Source organism: Callithrix jacchus, chromosome 12 (genome assembly GCF_049354715.1).
Source record: "Callithrix jacchus isolate 240 chromosome 12, calJac240_pri, whole genome shotgun sequence".
NCBI lineage: Eukaryota > Metazoa > Chordata > Mammalia > Primates > Cebidae > Callithrix > Callithrix jacchus.
Window position 1 is genome coordinate 107,636,423 of NC_133513.1, and position 15,387 is coordinate 107,651,809.

At 38.5% G+C, this 15,387-nt stretch overlaps 1 protein-coding gene across 14 annotated transcripts in view; it reads right to left on the reverse strand.

Moving 5' to 3' along the window:
* The window catches only part of ABLIM1 (actin binding LIM protein 1), a 338,782-nt gene that overhangs the window by 258,026 nt on the left and 65,369 nt on the right, over positions 1-15,387 (reverse strand). The gene's annotated exons all lie outside the window — the stretch shown is intronic.

Here is a 15,387-nt window from a genome sequence, read left to right on the forward strand (position 1 = left end):
ACTAAGTTTCTTAAAAGGTCATATTCAATAAGGAAGAAGAAACTTCGAGACTTTATCTAGAAAGGCACAGGACAAACGTAAAGATTTGTCATTTTCCCTGAACTTGTACTCCAATGACATGCAATTATAAGCCCAAATCATTGGTCCCAACCCAAGCTCAGCTATATGACTTTGTCGGAGATCGGTTTCCAAAACTATTAGGTTGGGGCAAAAAGTCATTGTGGTTTTTGCCATTACTTTCAATGTAATGGCAAATGACTTTTGCCCCAACCTGATAAAAGGAGTGTGCAGTTCACCACACACTTCAACAGAAAGCTTAACCTGGAAATGGTGTATATAGCACACAACGATCTCCTTCGTGCTATTATTCCAATTTCTGCTTATAACTTCCAGGTGGATCGTGTGAAATTATTTTTGTGAATGAAAATGAAATTTCATGAACTTTTCTGTTATCAATCCCTATTACATACAGTCACTATATACCTCAGCTTCATAAACTGCAAAGAGAATGGTCTCATTATCATTCATAGCTCACACTGGCCAAGGGCTCACTCTCTGCATTGAACAAAGATTCCTTCACTGATTTCTTATCACCCTCTAAGGCAAGGACCATCGTGTCCATTTTAAAGATGAGGCAGTTAAGGAAAAGATGAGAAATTAAAGAAATTGCCCAAGATCACGCCACTAACAAGGAGCATAGTTGGGGCTTGGACATAAGCAGTTAGAATCAGAGACCGTACCCAGGATGCTAAAACTATTCCCAAGAATATTAAAACAGCTCAGGATGAATCAGTAATCAGAGAAGATGCCAAAGCCGTTTCCACTCCTGAAGTAATGGTAGGGTAACATAAAAGACAAGTTTAGCAGTCCAAAATGTTAGCGTATGTCCAATGGCTGTTTATGCTTTTTGCAAAAAGTCTGAATACTCAAAGACTGTGTGTGCAGGGAGGGGTTCTTATTACTGACGTCAGAAGAATCATTTTTTCTGAGTCACAATCTGCTTTCAAGAGATTTTTCTGAATTAATCTCTTCCACAAAGACGGCCAATGGGTAGTTCCCATCTCTGCAGAGGCTGCAGGGAGGGAGGCCATCGTAGCAGGCTGTTTCTCTCACCTCATGACTACTGCACAGGGCATTTTACCCAGTTCAGGCAGAAGCTGCCATCCCGTGTGTTCCAGACCAGGAAGAGGTGGAAGACCCAGCTTCTCGTCCTGGTCCTAACATCAGGTCACCAATGATCCTAGACAAATCACCAGTCTTCCAAATCTGTAAAATGGGCCAATAATACCTGTTCTATCTACCTCAGAATAGATGAGGATGACAGAGCCCACCCACCCCTTTTTTTTTTCCTCGAGATAGACTCTTACTCTGTCACCCAGGCTGCAGTACAGTGTTTCAATCTCAGCTCACCGCAACGTCCACCTCCCAGGTTCAAGTGATTCTCATGCCTCAACCTCCTGAGTAGCTGGGATTTACAGGCATGTGCCACCATGCCCGGCTACTTTTTGTATTTTTAGTACAGATGGGCTTTCACCATGTTGGCCAGGCTGGTCTTGAACTCCTGGTCTCAAGTGATCCATCCATCTTGGCCTCCCAAAGTGGTGAGATTACAGGTGTGAGCCACTGTGGCTAGCCACACCTTTTTTTTTTTAACTCTTGTTCTTTTCCTTTCCTTGCCTTCTTCCTTCCCAATTCTTTCTCTTTTTCCTTTTTTTTTTTTCTCTTTATGATCTGTATCTTTCAAAAAAGACTCGAGATGAAATCTCTAGCACACAGAAAACTGGACTCTCTACATTCAGCAATAAGCTGGATGGGTAAGAGTCGTGAGTACATAGGAATCCACTTCCTGATGTGATGCTTGTCCTAGTCACTGCTTGATGCTGCCCTTCAGCATCTGCCACCACCACCCCAAAATGGGACTAATAGTTTTTTTTGTCATTTGGTTTTTATTTCATAATCATAAACTTAACTCTGCAATCCAGGTAAGCATGGAAGGGAATAAGGAAAACATGGAACCCAAAGGGAACTGCCGGGAGAGCACAAAGATTCTACGATACTGCGAGCAGATGAGGTGGAGAGTGCTCTCCTGCACTCTTCCTAACACACAAGTCAGACTTATTCCAGTTGTCCACAGTCAGCAATGGTGGTCTTCTTGCTGGTCTTGCCATTCCTGGACCCAAAGCACTCCATGGCCTCCGCAATATTCATGCCTTCTTAAGACCACATGCTTGCCATCCAACCACTCAGTCTTGGTGGCGCAGATGAAAAACTGGGACCCATTTGTGCTGGCTCCAGCATTTGCCATGGACAAGATGCAGGACCTGCATGCTCTAGGATGAAGTTCTCATCAAATTTCTCCCTGTAGATGGACTTACTACCAGTGCCATTATGGTGTGTGAAGTCACCACTGTGACACATAAATCCTGAAATAATTCTGTGAAAGCAGGAACCCTTATAACCAAATCCTTTCTCTCCAGTGCTCAGAGCATGAAAGTTTTTGCTGTCTTTGAAAGCTTGTCTGCAAAGAGCTCGAAGGAGATTTGGCCCAAGGGCTCATCGTCAAAGAACATGGTGGGGTTGACTATGGCTGATGGTACAGGGCTCCTGGCGATAGCGTCAGCAAAACCCTATTTTTTTTTTTTTTGAGATGGAGTCTTGCTCTGTCACCCAGGCTGTAGTGCACTGGTGCAATCTCAGCTTCCTGCAACCTCCACCTCCCAGGTTTAAGTGATTCTCCCACCTCAGCCTCCCAAGAAGCTGGGACTACAGGCATGCACCACCACATGCAGCTAATTTTTGTATTTTTAATAGAGACAGGGTTTTGCCATGTTGGCCATGCTGGTCTTGAACTCCTGATCTCAAGTAATCCTCCTGCCTTGGGCTCCCAAAGTGCTGGGATTACAGGCACAAGCCACCGTGCCTAGCTCTGGCTAACATATTTCAAACAGTTATTCTGACTATAGTAAGCATCTCTGACATGCACCTTTCAATTATTCGCCCTAACAACCTTAGGAGATAAGGACAATTATGAGATGAGAAAACTAAGACTAAAGAGCATAATGTTTTTCACAGTCACACCTTGTATGCAGAAGACCAGAGATTTCCACTCAGGTCTGTATGTCTCGATCTCTGGGCTATTTATTATGAGACATGATCAAATGGCTGCACCTCAGCAGTCTCACAGCTGCTTCTTGTAGCTCTGCTGAAAGGATACATGTGGATGCAAATTAATTAGTATCAATGCTGTTATTTGCATGAATTTGTTCATATAAAAAGAAAAATTAGAAGCAGAATGCACTTAGTGGTATCCATAAAACAGTTTCTGCATGCGTATACACAGCTAAGAAGTTTACAGTGATGGACTTTCTTTCTTTTTTTTTTTTTGAGATGGAGTTTCGCTCTTGTTACCCAGGCTGGAGTGCAATGGCGCGATCTCGCCTCACCGCAACCTCCGCCTCCTGGGTTCAGGCAATTCTCCTGCCTCAGCCTCCTGAGTAGCTGGGATTACAGGCACACGCCACCATGCCCAGCTAATTTTTTGTATTTTTAGTAGAGACGGGGTTTCACCATGTTGACCAGGATCGTCCCAATCTGTTGACCTCGTGATCCACTCGCCTCGCCTCCCAAAGTGCTGGGATTACAGGTGTGAGCCACCGCGCCCAGCAAGACTTTCTATGTCTCTCTCCTCCCCCTTTTATCTGTTTCATTCTGCCTCTCACACCCTCCCAGTCTCTGCGTTAGACGGGATTAAAATGCATGCTGTATTCACTGCAAAAACAACAGGCATTTCTCTTTGGTGACTCATTTGATGCAAATAAGTTGTAGGAATGAGAGGATTCCATTCTTGGTGCCTTTGAAAAAGTTGTGATGATAAAGTCTAAAAGGAAACAAATTACTCCAGAACGAGAAGATTCTGTCTTTGTTTCATTGTAAACAGATCAAGCATCACGTTAAATCATAAGGACTTACTATAGCCTGGATTTCTTATAACTTCCACATTCATTGCCATTTTCATTTGGCACGTGAGTGATATATGACTGCAACACATAGCTTGACCCCCAGAGAATGAAAGAGGATATTTATTGACTGTGCTATATACAGAAGGCTACATTTAATACAGGTTTTTGTTGTTATTACAGGGTAGGAAAACAGAATAAACACATGGAAGACACATACCTGCCCAAGAAATGTTACCACGTCATTCTCTTGCTCGTACACTGTTCATTCACTGTTATTACTACCAAGCTGTTCCACCACCTTCTCCGTGGAAACTTCATTCAAAGTCAGTGGGAAGAGAAAATATGCCACATTTTCCTGGGAATACGAATGCTGCTCCAGGCCACTGACTTCAATTCAACTCTTCAGTTTAATTTGGGAAAATCTAAATTTATTTAACATTCTATATTACCCTCTCGAGTTAACAATTCTGCTGACAGTAAAACATTCACATCTAGTCCCCAATGAAAACAGGCATTTTATTGGTGGTCTCAAGCTAACTAATTATTCCAAAGACTTTCAAGGATTTTTGAAGACTTTCAAAAAGACTTTCAAAGATTTCAAAGATTTCTGAAACTCTTCGCGTCTTGTCTCTGCCTCCTTTCAACTTTTGTCTCTTCAAAGAAGATCATTGCTTCAGCAAAGGGAGATGGGCTAGTCTGCTCAATACACATCGCAGCTTTAGACAGCTTGTCAAAACAAACAAAACTGAAAACTTTCTGCTCTGTTCCTTGCAATTATCTCCATATTTCCCCAAAAATCTTTCCCCCTACCCTCCCAAAACAAGAAATTTCCAGTCACAAAAGTCTAAATTCAAAAGGATAAAGCATTTTAAATAATAGAGTAAAAAATGACATGCATTTAAACCTTTCAAAATAAGTAAGTCAGCCCCAAGGACGCCTTGCTGAATCATTTTAGGGTTTATAATAACCAGGTTTGGAGTTAAAAACAAAACTGCCTTTAGCAAATACTCCTCCCAAACAGTGGCCTTCTGAAACCCCATGTTTTATTTCTTTGAGCCACAGGCACAGTGTGGAACTAAAGGGAGGCTTCCCATCATCTGGGCCAGCTGTCTTCTAGCTAACAGAAGGATGAGGCTGTCTTGGGATTGGTGAGGGATGCAGCGGGGAGGGCGGGGAGTTGGTTCTGGGCTCCACCTCAACTTCCACCAAAGACATTTCAGCTCTCATGCTTTATGTTTTGGGCTTCCAGGTGAGCCTTCATCTGAAGAAAGGGTCCCATAGCTAAAAGTAAACACACACTTTGAAAAATCCCTATCCTACCCAATCCTTTCATTTTAGAAAGGAGGAAAATGAAGGCCTGTGAGTGTAAGTAACTAGAGCAAATGAGAGAATGAGTAGCTAAGGCAGGGGTAGACCAGCCATGGGCTCTGAGCAATGTGCTCCCCTGCATGCACTCTCCCCAGATCACAAGTACACAGCACTGCAGGACATGTCCCTGCCTTCCATCACAGGACTCAGGTCTATCTATTGCAGCCCTTCCCCCCACAGCCCACAGCCATATGAGCGCAGGCTTGCAGGTGGGGTGTTGTTGCTGATGTGATTTGAAGCATTTTTATCTTGTTTCTTTTTCTTTCCTTTCTTTCTCTTTTTCAGAGACAGGGTCTAGCTCTGGAATGCACCCAGGCTGGAGGCAATGGCATGATCATAGCTCACTGTAACCTTGAACTCCCAGGCTCAAGTGATCCTCCCACCTCAGGCTCCCAAACAACTAAGACACAGGTGCATGCCACCATGCCTTGATAATTAAAAAAAAAAAAAATTTTTTTTTTTTTGTAGAAATGGGCGTCTTGCTGTGTGTCTCAGGTTGGTCTCGAACTCCTGGCCTCAAGCCGTCCTCCCGCCCCAGCCTCCCAAAGCGCTGGGATTATAGGCATAAGCCACCATACTCAGTCTGTTTTAATCATTTTTGGAGTACTAGACACAGAGGCTACAGGCAGAATAGTAGCAAAAGCCCTGCCTATGTAAGATGAAAAACAAAAATATTCTGAAGTTTTCAGAAGTCAGTGCCTTAGAAGTAAATCAATAGAAAATAATATTCAGTTGATAAAACCTTATATACCCAAATTAGGAAGGAAGCAGGTAGAAAGGATGTGAACACACTCTACCGGATCTGTCTTCTGGCTGTGACCTTCCCTCTTACAGCCTTCACTCATAAGGCAGCAAACCACAGCTGAGCTGTGTGGGTTCTAGCCCGGGTGCCACCCTGGGAAAACATCATGGAGTTCCTAGACTCTGCAGTCACCTGGGGTTGCATTTTGGATGAATGCCACGGTTGCTGGCTCCTGGAAGGGGGGACTCTACATTTTCTAAAATGTGACAAAAACCTAAAGGGGAGTAACAAAAACTGTTAAATGGGTTACACTATTCCAGCCATCCCTGGAATTTACAAAAGGGGTTTCTCATTTACAAAAGGGCTCCTTTAAGTAAACTTGTAAAATAGTCCGGGTTTACCACTCACTAGTTGGGTGACTTAGCAAGTTATTTTATCTATATGTGCCTCCATTTTCTCACCTGTAAGATGGGGATAATTATGGTACCTACCTCATGGAATGTTGTGGAAATTTAAGGAAACAGTTCCTGGTTCCTGCCAAATATTAGTCATTGTTGTTATTATTTAAAAAAAAAAAAAAAAAAAAAAAAAAGACATTAAGTCCTTCATAGAGAGGCCAGGGGCAGGAAAGTAGCAAGAGCTGCGGAATTTGAGATGAAAAGTCAAAATGAAATGTTTTTGAAGTTTAATGTAAGTTAATAGACAATAATAATTGGTTGATAAAAAGTGAAACTTACAGATTGGGATCTTAGCTAGCTCTACCTTCTACTCGGGGACCTCACTGCTGCTCAAAACCAGAACCTGGAGCCGCAGCAGCGCCCTCACCTGGGAACTTCTTAGAAATGCAGAATGTCAGCACCCAACCTGACCCCCATGTACAGAATCAGAATTCGCATTTCAACAAGATTCCAGGGAATTTATGTGCATTTTGCAGTTAGCGGAAGCCCGCTTGATGGTATATACTGAGAGTTTAGCATTTGTAGGTCAAAAGAACAAGACCTCATTCTCTAGTTACATCGCCATACATTATCCTAAATCTTACACTCCTTTCCATTAGCCTCGTGCTAAATGGTCAACTAACCGTCTGTTAAGCAGATGCCCCTTTAAGGGACAGCATAATACTTAAGTAACTAAAGCAACTAGCTCCCCTCTTGTTAGTAATTTCAATGATTTTAAAATACCATCACCATCATCAAACACTAACATTTATCGAGCCCTTAAAACATACGCTAATCAATGTAGGGTACTCTCCGTATGTTCTCATTTAATACACCGTCCACTGGAGTAACCATTACTATCCCCATTTCAGAGAAGAGAGAACTGAGGCTACATCATTTTCTCAAGACCAAATTAAATGGGGGGCAAAAGGCCTTTTTGAAATCCACTCTCTTTCTACAATTCAAACCCCATTCCCACAACATCAAAATAATGTATCTGTGAACTAGGGAGCAGTTTTTCTTACCTTTTTAGATAAGAAAAACTGAAACACAGAGAGTGAGTGAATTATACAAAGTCACCAACCTGAAATTTAGGTTAGAACTGGGTCCATTACAATTCAATAACCTTTTCAAATTAAAGAATTCTGCTGCTAGAAATGCCAATGTAATCACATTGAAGACAATGCAATGGCATTTTATCTCTGTTGGAAATAAAACACATCCAACAGAAAGAAGGAGTTCCATTTATGAAGCTTTGTGCAACCAAACCAAGGCACCTCAAATTTTGATCTCTAATCATAAGAGATTATTAGGATGTCACTTTCTTTGGGAAACCAGAGTTTACAGACTTCTATTGCCATTGCACCATCACTGTGGCAACTGATGCTCATCAACACATCTCAGCTAACATCCTATACGATATTACTCTTGCACATCTGTGAAATTCTCCTAATTACAGCTTCCCTGATTTCACACATTAGGTCTTTACCCAAGTTTGATATCCAAATAGTTGAGAATTTGACAAGATGAGTCAAAAATCTTTCCTTGATAACCCCAGTGTCTATGGAAAGTCAGAGACACAGGTTTTAGGATCTAGTGATGAGGGCTCCTTGCCCAGGCTCCACCCAGGGAATGCCTCCCTCCTCCCTCCCTGGAGAGGGCAGCGGGGAACAAAGAAAGATTCATTGGCTAAAAACACTATATTAGTTGCTAAGATGACAACAACAAAATACCACAAGTGCTAGAAATCCAAGACCAAAATGCTGGCAGGTTTTATTTCTTCTAAGCCCTCTCATCTTGCTTGCAGATGATGGCCCTTTTGCTGCATCCTCACATGGATGACCTTCACTGCACGGATGTGTCTGATCTCTCTGTCTCTTACAGATTTCCTCTTCTTATAAGGACACCATTTGATATGGTTTGGCTGTGTCCCACCTAAATCTCATCTTGAATTGCAGCTCCCATAATTCCCATGTGCTGTAGGAGGGATGTGGTGGGAAATAATTGAATCGTGGGGGCAGTTTTCCCATACTGTTCTGGTGGTAGTGAATAAATCTCATGGGATCTGATGGTCTTCTAAGGGGTTTCCCCTTTTACTTGGCTCTCATTCTCTCTTGCCTGCCACCATGTAAAACGTGCCCTTCACCTTCTGCTATGATTGTGAGGCCTCCCTAGCCACATAAAACTGTGAGTCCATTAAACCTCTTTTCCTTTATAAATTACCCAGTCTCAGTTGTATCTTTATCAGCATTGCGAAAACAGACTAATATGCCATTTATACTGGATTGGCCTATTTTTACTACATTACCTCTTTATAGATACTTTTTCCAAATATAGTCACATCTTGAGATACTGGGAGTTAGGGCTGCAATATAGGAATTCGTGGGAGACATAATTCAACTCATAACAGATGCTGAATGGATCTTTTCCTCCATTATCACTAAGTCTTACAGCTGCTGAGGCCTTCTGGTCCAGTCTGGATTCAATAAGAACTAGAATTCATAGTAATCTGAATCTCTAAGCCTCATGACTCAGGGTACTCTGGGGGAGGAAGGAAGAGAACAGAATTCCAGGCCAGACACAAAACACACCCTTCCCTTCTCATTTCTGCTCCATGGGATCAGAGAGAAACAATTCTCAGCCTCACAGTCCACTATCCCAACCCACCTTCCTCCCCACACTCCACTCATCACAGCTTAAGTAAGGCCACTCTGGCTTTTTGAGAAATATAAGTGGCACTTATAAAACAGTCTGAGTCAGAGGCACAACCAGTTACTAAAAAGTACAAACTAAAATGAAGAACTCTGATCTGGAGCCTGCAAGGCCTCTCCAGCCTGGGGCAAGTGGTGATCAGCCTTTAGGAGCTGGCACGCAGCTTCCCGAGCAGCTGATCTGCCCAGCAGTCGAGGCCAGGGACCAGAGCCAGCCTCCGGGCCAGCCCACTCAGCCTGGGGCAGCAGCACCGCAAATGCCAGTGAGTAGGAGGGAGGAAAACCGGCACAGCGCAAACCTGTCAGGAGGTGCTCACTTCACACAGGGTGTGTGCCTGTGGCTTCTAAAAACAAATTCAGTATCTGGGGTTTATAGGTATCCAAACCATGACACAATATAAACAGAGCCAAAGTGATATTTTCTCTTAAAAAGAAAACCCATGCCCATCAATAAATCCGTTAACTCAGATAGCCCTAATTTTCAATTTCAGTAATCCAGCTATTCCCCATATCAAGCATTAAAGTTGGTTCTCAAAACCTTCTCACATTAACATGAAATTCTACCATCTTCCTTAGGGTTTTAAAAGATCATTTGGCCATTTCATTTGGTACATGATAAATAAGTGCTTTAAAGTAAAAATGATTTTAAATCCATATATTATTGAATATATAGAATGTTACATTTTATAGGTCTCTTGTGGTAGAAACTAACACAACTATAGAGGAAAATTATACCAGCAAAAAGACAAAAGGAAAAATTGATCCCCCACATAGAAATCTCTGTATTAATCCCCCATTAATTAATTGACATATATGAAAAAAAAAATCACTAAGGCATTTAAGGAAAACAAAAGCACATAATTGGACCAAGATGAATACAGAAACACATGATTCTAGAGAAAACAGATAATTTAAGCAACAGAAGAAAGGCTCTAAATAAAACTTCAAATTTATATCCTCTACAGTTCTTGGGAACACACTGTATCCATGAAGTTAAACTGGGAAAAAAATTAAAAGAGCAATCAGAGAAAAAGAGAGTTTATAGAAATCTTTTTAAAATGATGATTATGAAAATAAAAAGAAATGCAACAGACAGGCCACAAAACAAAATGTCAAGAAACCCTCCCATAAAGTAGAGCAAAATAAAGGCAATTAAAATATATATATATATTTATATATATAATATATATTACATAGATTAATATATATACAATATATAATATATATAATATATATTATATATAAATATTTTATATATTTTTATATAGTTATAAATACTTTATATCTATATATAAAAAGAAGTTAATGGATTATATATATATATAAGAATCAAGAGATATGGAAGAGGTTCAGTATCCATTGACTAGGAGTTCCAAAAAGGAGAACAAAGAAAGTAAAGGAGAGAAACTAAAAAAAAACAAAATTCTCCAGCGCTGAAGGAAGACACAAGTTTCAAAATGAAAGAGCAAACCAAGTGCTGAATAGGATGAAGAAAAATGACAAAAACAGCTAGAAATATCCTAGTGGAATTTTAGAACTCTGAGCATATAGAGAAGACCCTAAAAGCTATCAGAGACCAGTTCAGGTTCCCAAGAAGGAAAAAGAACTCAGGCTACCATGGGACTTGGCAACCACCATGATGTCACAAGAAACCAATTCAGCGTGTGGAGAAACTAAGAAATTTTCACACAGAGAAGGATTCTGCTTAACTTTTATGCAATCTTACTGAAAAAAATTACTTGAAGACTGACTCACACATGAGGAAAAATTAATTCCCAAGCAGAAAACTACAGATTCCAAGAAATTGTGGAATTCATTTAGAAATAAAATGGGATTAGGGGGAATCCCACAGTGACAGCTATATAACAGATCTAGAAACCAGTTAGTCCAAATTAGAAGATAGAGTCTCTAAGAAAACATCTTCAATAAAGTAGATTTCATTCAACAAGCTGTGATTCAGAGGCTGGACGATCTTAGTAATGCTATTAATAGATTCATTTTGCTTAGCAAAAAAAAAATGGAATTAAAAGTTTTATGTAAATTTAAAATCTGTATTAAAAAAACAGTGATCTAAATATGAAGCAAACTAAAGAGTCATACAATTTTGAGAAAAAAAGGAGGTTTTGGAAAGGGCCCTTGGATAACACTTTAATAATGCTTGAACATTTTCTTTGAGCAAGATTTGGGCTCAGAATAATTTCTTCTCTATGGGTCCAGTCACAATATCTCCTTCTGTAGTGAAAAAATAATTGCACAATTTTAATGGTACAAATAATTTCTATTGGTTTTCAGCTCTAAAAATCAACCTATCATAATCAAGAAAGCATAAAATTTAAAAATACATAAACCTTGACAATGTGAAAGTAAGGTAGAGCTGACACCAGTCAAAAGAAAGAGTGGACAGGAGAAGAGAAGTGAGGTGGAAGGGTGATAATGTCCCCATTCTACATAATGGGAGTAAGAAGGTATTATCTGAAGTCAGATAAAAAAATAGCAACATATTATTTAGAGTTATAAAATAACTCTGTATCAATGGTAGATTTTAATAAAACTGGAAGTGAATATTAAAACCAATTGAGAGACATTGTTGAAAGAAATATAAATCCAAACATATTATTTAGAATTATAGTACTACCATCCAGAAGTAAAAAGTAAATTTTTATAAACAGTTATATGTGCCATAAAAGGACAGCCCAAGGGATCCTTGTGGTGATGAAACTGTTATATATTTTGACTGAATTGGTGTCAATATACTGGTTGTGGTGTTATACCACAGTATTGCAAGATGTTGCCTCATTCCATGGGAGAAGCAAAAAAACTTATTTTAATGATTCTTTTTTTTGAGATAGGGTCTCACTATGTTGCCTGGGCTCAAGCAATCCTTCCACCTCACCCTCCCAAGTTGCCAGGATTAAAGGCACAAGCCACCACATCCAGCCTGTGCCTCTACTCTTGATTCTACCAAGAATTCTACCAAGCTAATACATTTCCAGATGCATAAGCAATGAGTTAATTCATTACATATGAGGATGAATTAGAGCTTTATGGATTACTTCCTTGTAAAACCTCACTGAGAGAGAATGATCTACATAGAACACTACAAATAATCACTGAGTTAAAGAAAACCTATATTAGTGAAGATATATATCACGTCTATGGATTGTAAGATTCAATATTAAGAACCCCTAAAATTAATTCACGAATTCAACGTGACCCTAAAAATATTCTCAGCAGGTGTTTTAGACAAAAGTTGACAAACTGGCTTTAAAATAGACATGAAAATGAAAGGGCCTAGGATTGCCAAAAATGGTTTAAACACACACACACACACACACACACACACACAGATGGAGAAATTACACTACATGGCATAATTTCCATAAAGCTATATTAATTAAGATGGTGTAGTACTGCCATAATAAAAGACAAATTAATCAATCAAACAGAATAGGAATTTCAGAAAGAGATCTACACTTATAAATGGTTGATTTTTTTTTTTTTTTTTTTTTTTTTACAAAATTGCCCTGATGCAATTCAATGAGGGAGGGAATCTTTTCAACAAATAAGGCTGGAACAATTATATATCCATGTGAAAAAAATTAACCTCAACCCCTACCTCACACTATACACAAAAATTATTTTGAGATGAATCATAGATGTAAATTTAAAATCTAAACCTAAAACATTGTCATAAAAAGTGTAGACTATCTTTGTTATCCTGGGATTAAGCAAAAACCCCTTAGATAGGATAATAAAAATAAAAAACCACAAAAATGGATACTTAAACTTCACCAAAATTAAACACTCCATTTATCAAAAGACACTATTAAGAAAATAAATAGGCAAACGTCAGAGTGGGAGAAAAGTATGTGCAAAATATAAAGCATGCATAGAATTTGTATTTAGAATATAGCTTTTTAAAAACTCCTACAACTCAATAAGAAAAATAATACAAATTAAAAATGGGGGTGGGGAGGGTTAGGAAGACTTGAATAGATACTTCATGAAGTTAGATATGCAAATGAGCATTATCCACATTAAAAAAGTTCTCAAATAATTAATCATGAGGTAAATGCAAACTAAAATCACAACAACATATCACTATGGCAAATTAAAATAGCAAATATTGGTGAGGATGTGAAACAATTGGAACTCTAATACATTTCTAGTGAGAATATAAAATGGTTACAACAGTTTTTTTTAAAAAGTTTGATATTTTTCTTATTATAAAGTTAAATATACACTTACCCTCTGACCTAGCAAGTCCACAGGCTAGACCTTTTTCCAAGAGAAATGAAAACATAAATCCACAAAAAAGACTTTTCCAAGAATGTTTACAGCAGCTTTATTCATATTAGTAAAAAGCTATAAACAACATGGGTGTCCATTGATAGAATGGATAATCAAATTGTGATACACCTGTATAATGGAATATTACTCAGCAATAAAAAGGAATGAACTGCTCGACAATGAAATGAAGGCATCACACAGACCTTACGCTGAGCAGAAAAAGCCTCACACAAAACAGTGCATAGTACATGAGTCCATTTATGTGAAGTTCTAGAACAGGCAAACCTAATTAGGACCATGGTTGTCTGGGAGTGAGAGGATTCACTGACAAGGAACACAAGAGAATTTCTGGAGATATAAAAATATTTGATACTGTGATAGAGGTCTCTGGGTGACATAGATCTATCTATCTGTAAAACTTCTATAGCCAAGATTTGTATATTTCAATGTATGTCAATTATGCCTTAAAAACAACTGTTAAAAATAATAGAAGGCGTCGAAATTTAGATAAAATAAGAATGGCAGAGTGTTGAAGCTGGGTGATGGGTATGTGAGGTCCATTATACTCTTTCATTTATTTTTTATTACGGAAATATTCAAACATATGCAAAGTAAAAAAAAATGTACACTGAATTTTAACTCTGCATTACAACAACATGACCAGATGTTTAGAATTCTAATACTTTGAGCTTAAAAAATTCAGCTGGCTGATTTTCATTCTTTAATTCTTTATGAATAGTAAGCTAAAAAATAAGATTTCATTTGTCTGTTTTCAAATCTTTTCTCTCTAAATACCAGATTGCAAGTGAAAGAAGTCTACATTGCTAGTAACCAAAGAGACAATCATTAATATATGATCATTAAAAAGCTTTGGTTTAATGATATTCCAGTGAGTTGCAGAATTTTAATGAGATATATGAAACTTACAAATTTGGAGAAGAGCAACTTGAGAATAAGAATTTGCAGAATTAAAATACTTTAAATGATGAAAGTGATTCATTTGTATCTTAGCATCAGTGTTTTTTAATTTCTTGTCATTAATCTTGGTCTGTCATAACTATACACTGAACAATATGTAAGTAATAACAAAAAAAAGTTTTTAATGATATAACACACCATAGCTAGAATTATTCATATAAGTAATAAATCAACTCTACCACTCATAATATGCTTTCCCTCACTAGACATTCAGAAGCTCTCAAGCCATTTGTTCTTAAAAAGAAAAATATTTAAATAATTGTTTTATTTGTCGATGTTTTCAAATAGAAAGCATATTAGAAACCATCGTTGCTTTTAAATACATGAACTTTGGGAGTACCTAGATGAATTAACTCAGATCTTTGCAAACCTCTTAGTAGGAGAATTCTATGCTACATATAATTTTTGCTGAATAAAATTTAATAGTTTGGATACATGGAATAGCCTTTGTGAAATACTATGAGTTTTACATACATATAAAATAATAGCCTTAGATATAAATAAACAAAATGAAATTATCTGTGTTCCTTCAGTTTGGAATGTCGTTCATACTCTTAGAGACATCCTCTTCACCCACTGATCAAAAGAACTTTAATTACCTTCAACACTCAGCTCAAAGGTTACTTTTTCCTTGAATCCCTTCTAATTACTAGACTGAATGCATCACCCTACTCTCTGCTGCCACAGCAGCTTATCTAATCTTGACTGTGGCATGTTTGTCTACAGGAGTACTTGTCTGTGTGTGTGCCATCCAGCAGGTCCCTGTTTTCAGTTTAGTAGAGGTGAAGTAAGTGGTAGATATAATTGTACCCATTTTACGGATGAGAAACCAGAGGCTGAAAAAGATGAAATAACTTCCCCTAAGATCACTTCACCTACAGGGGCAGCACCAGCATCCCAGG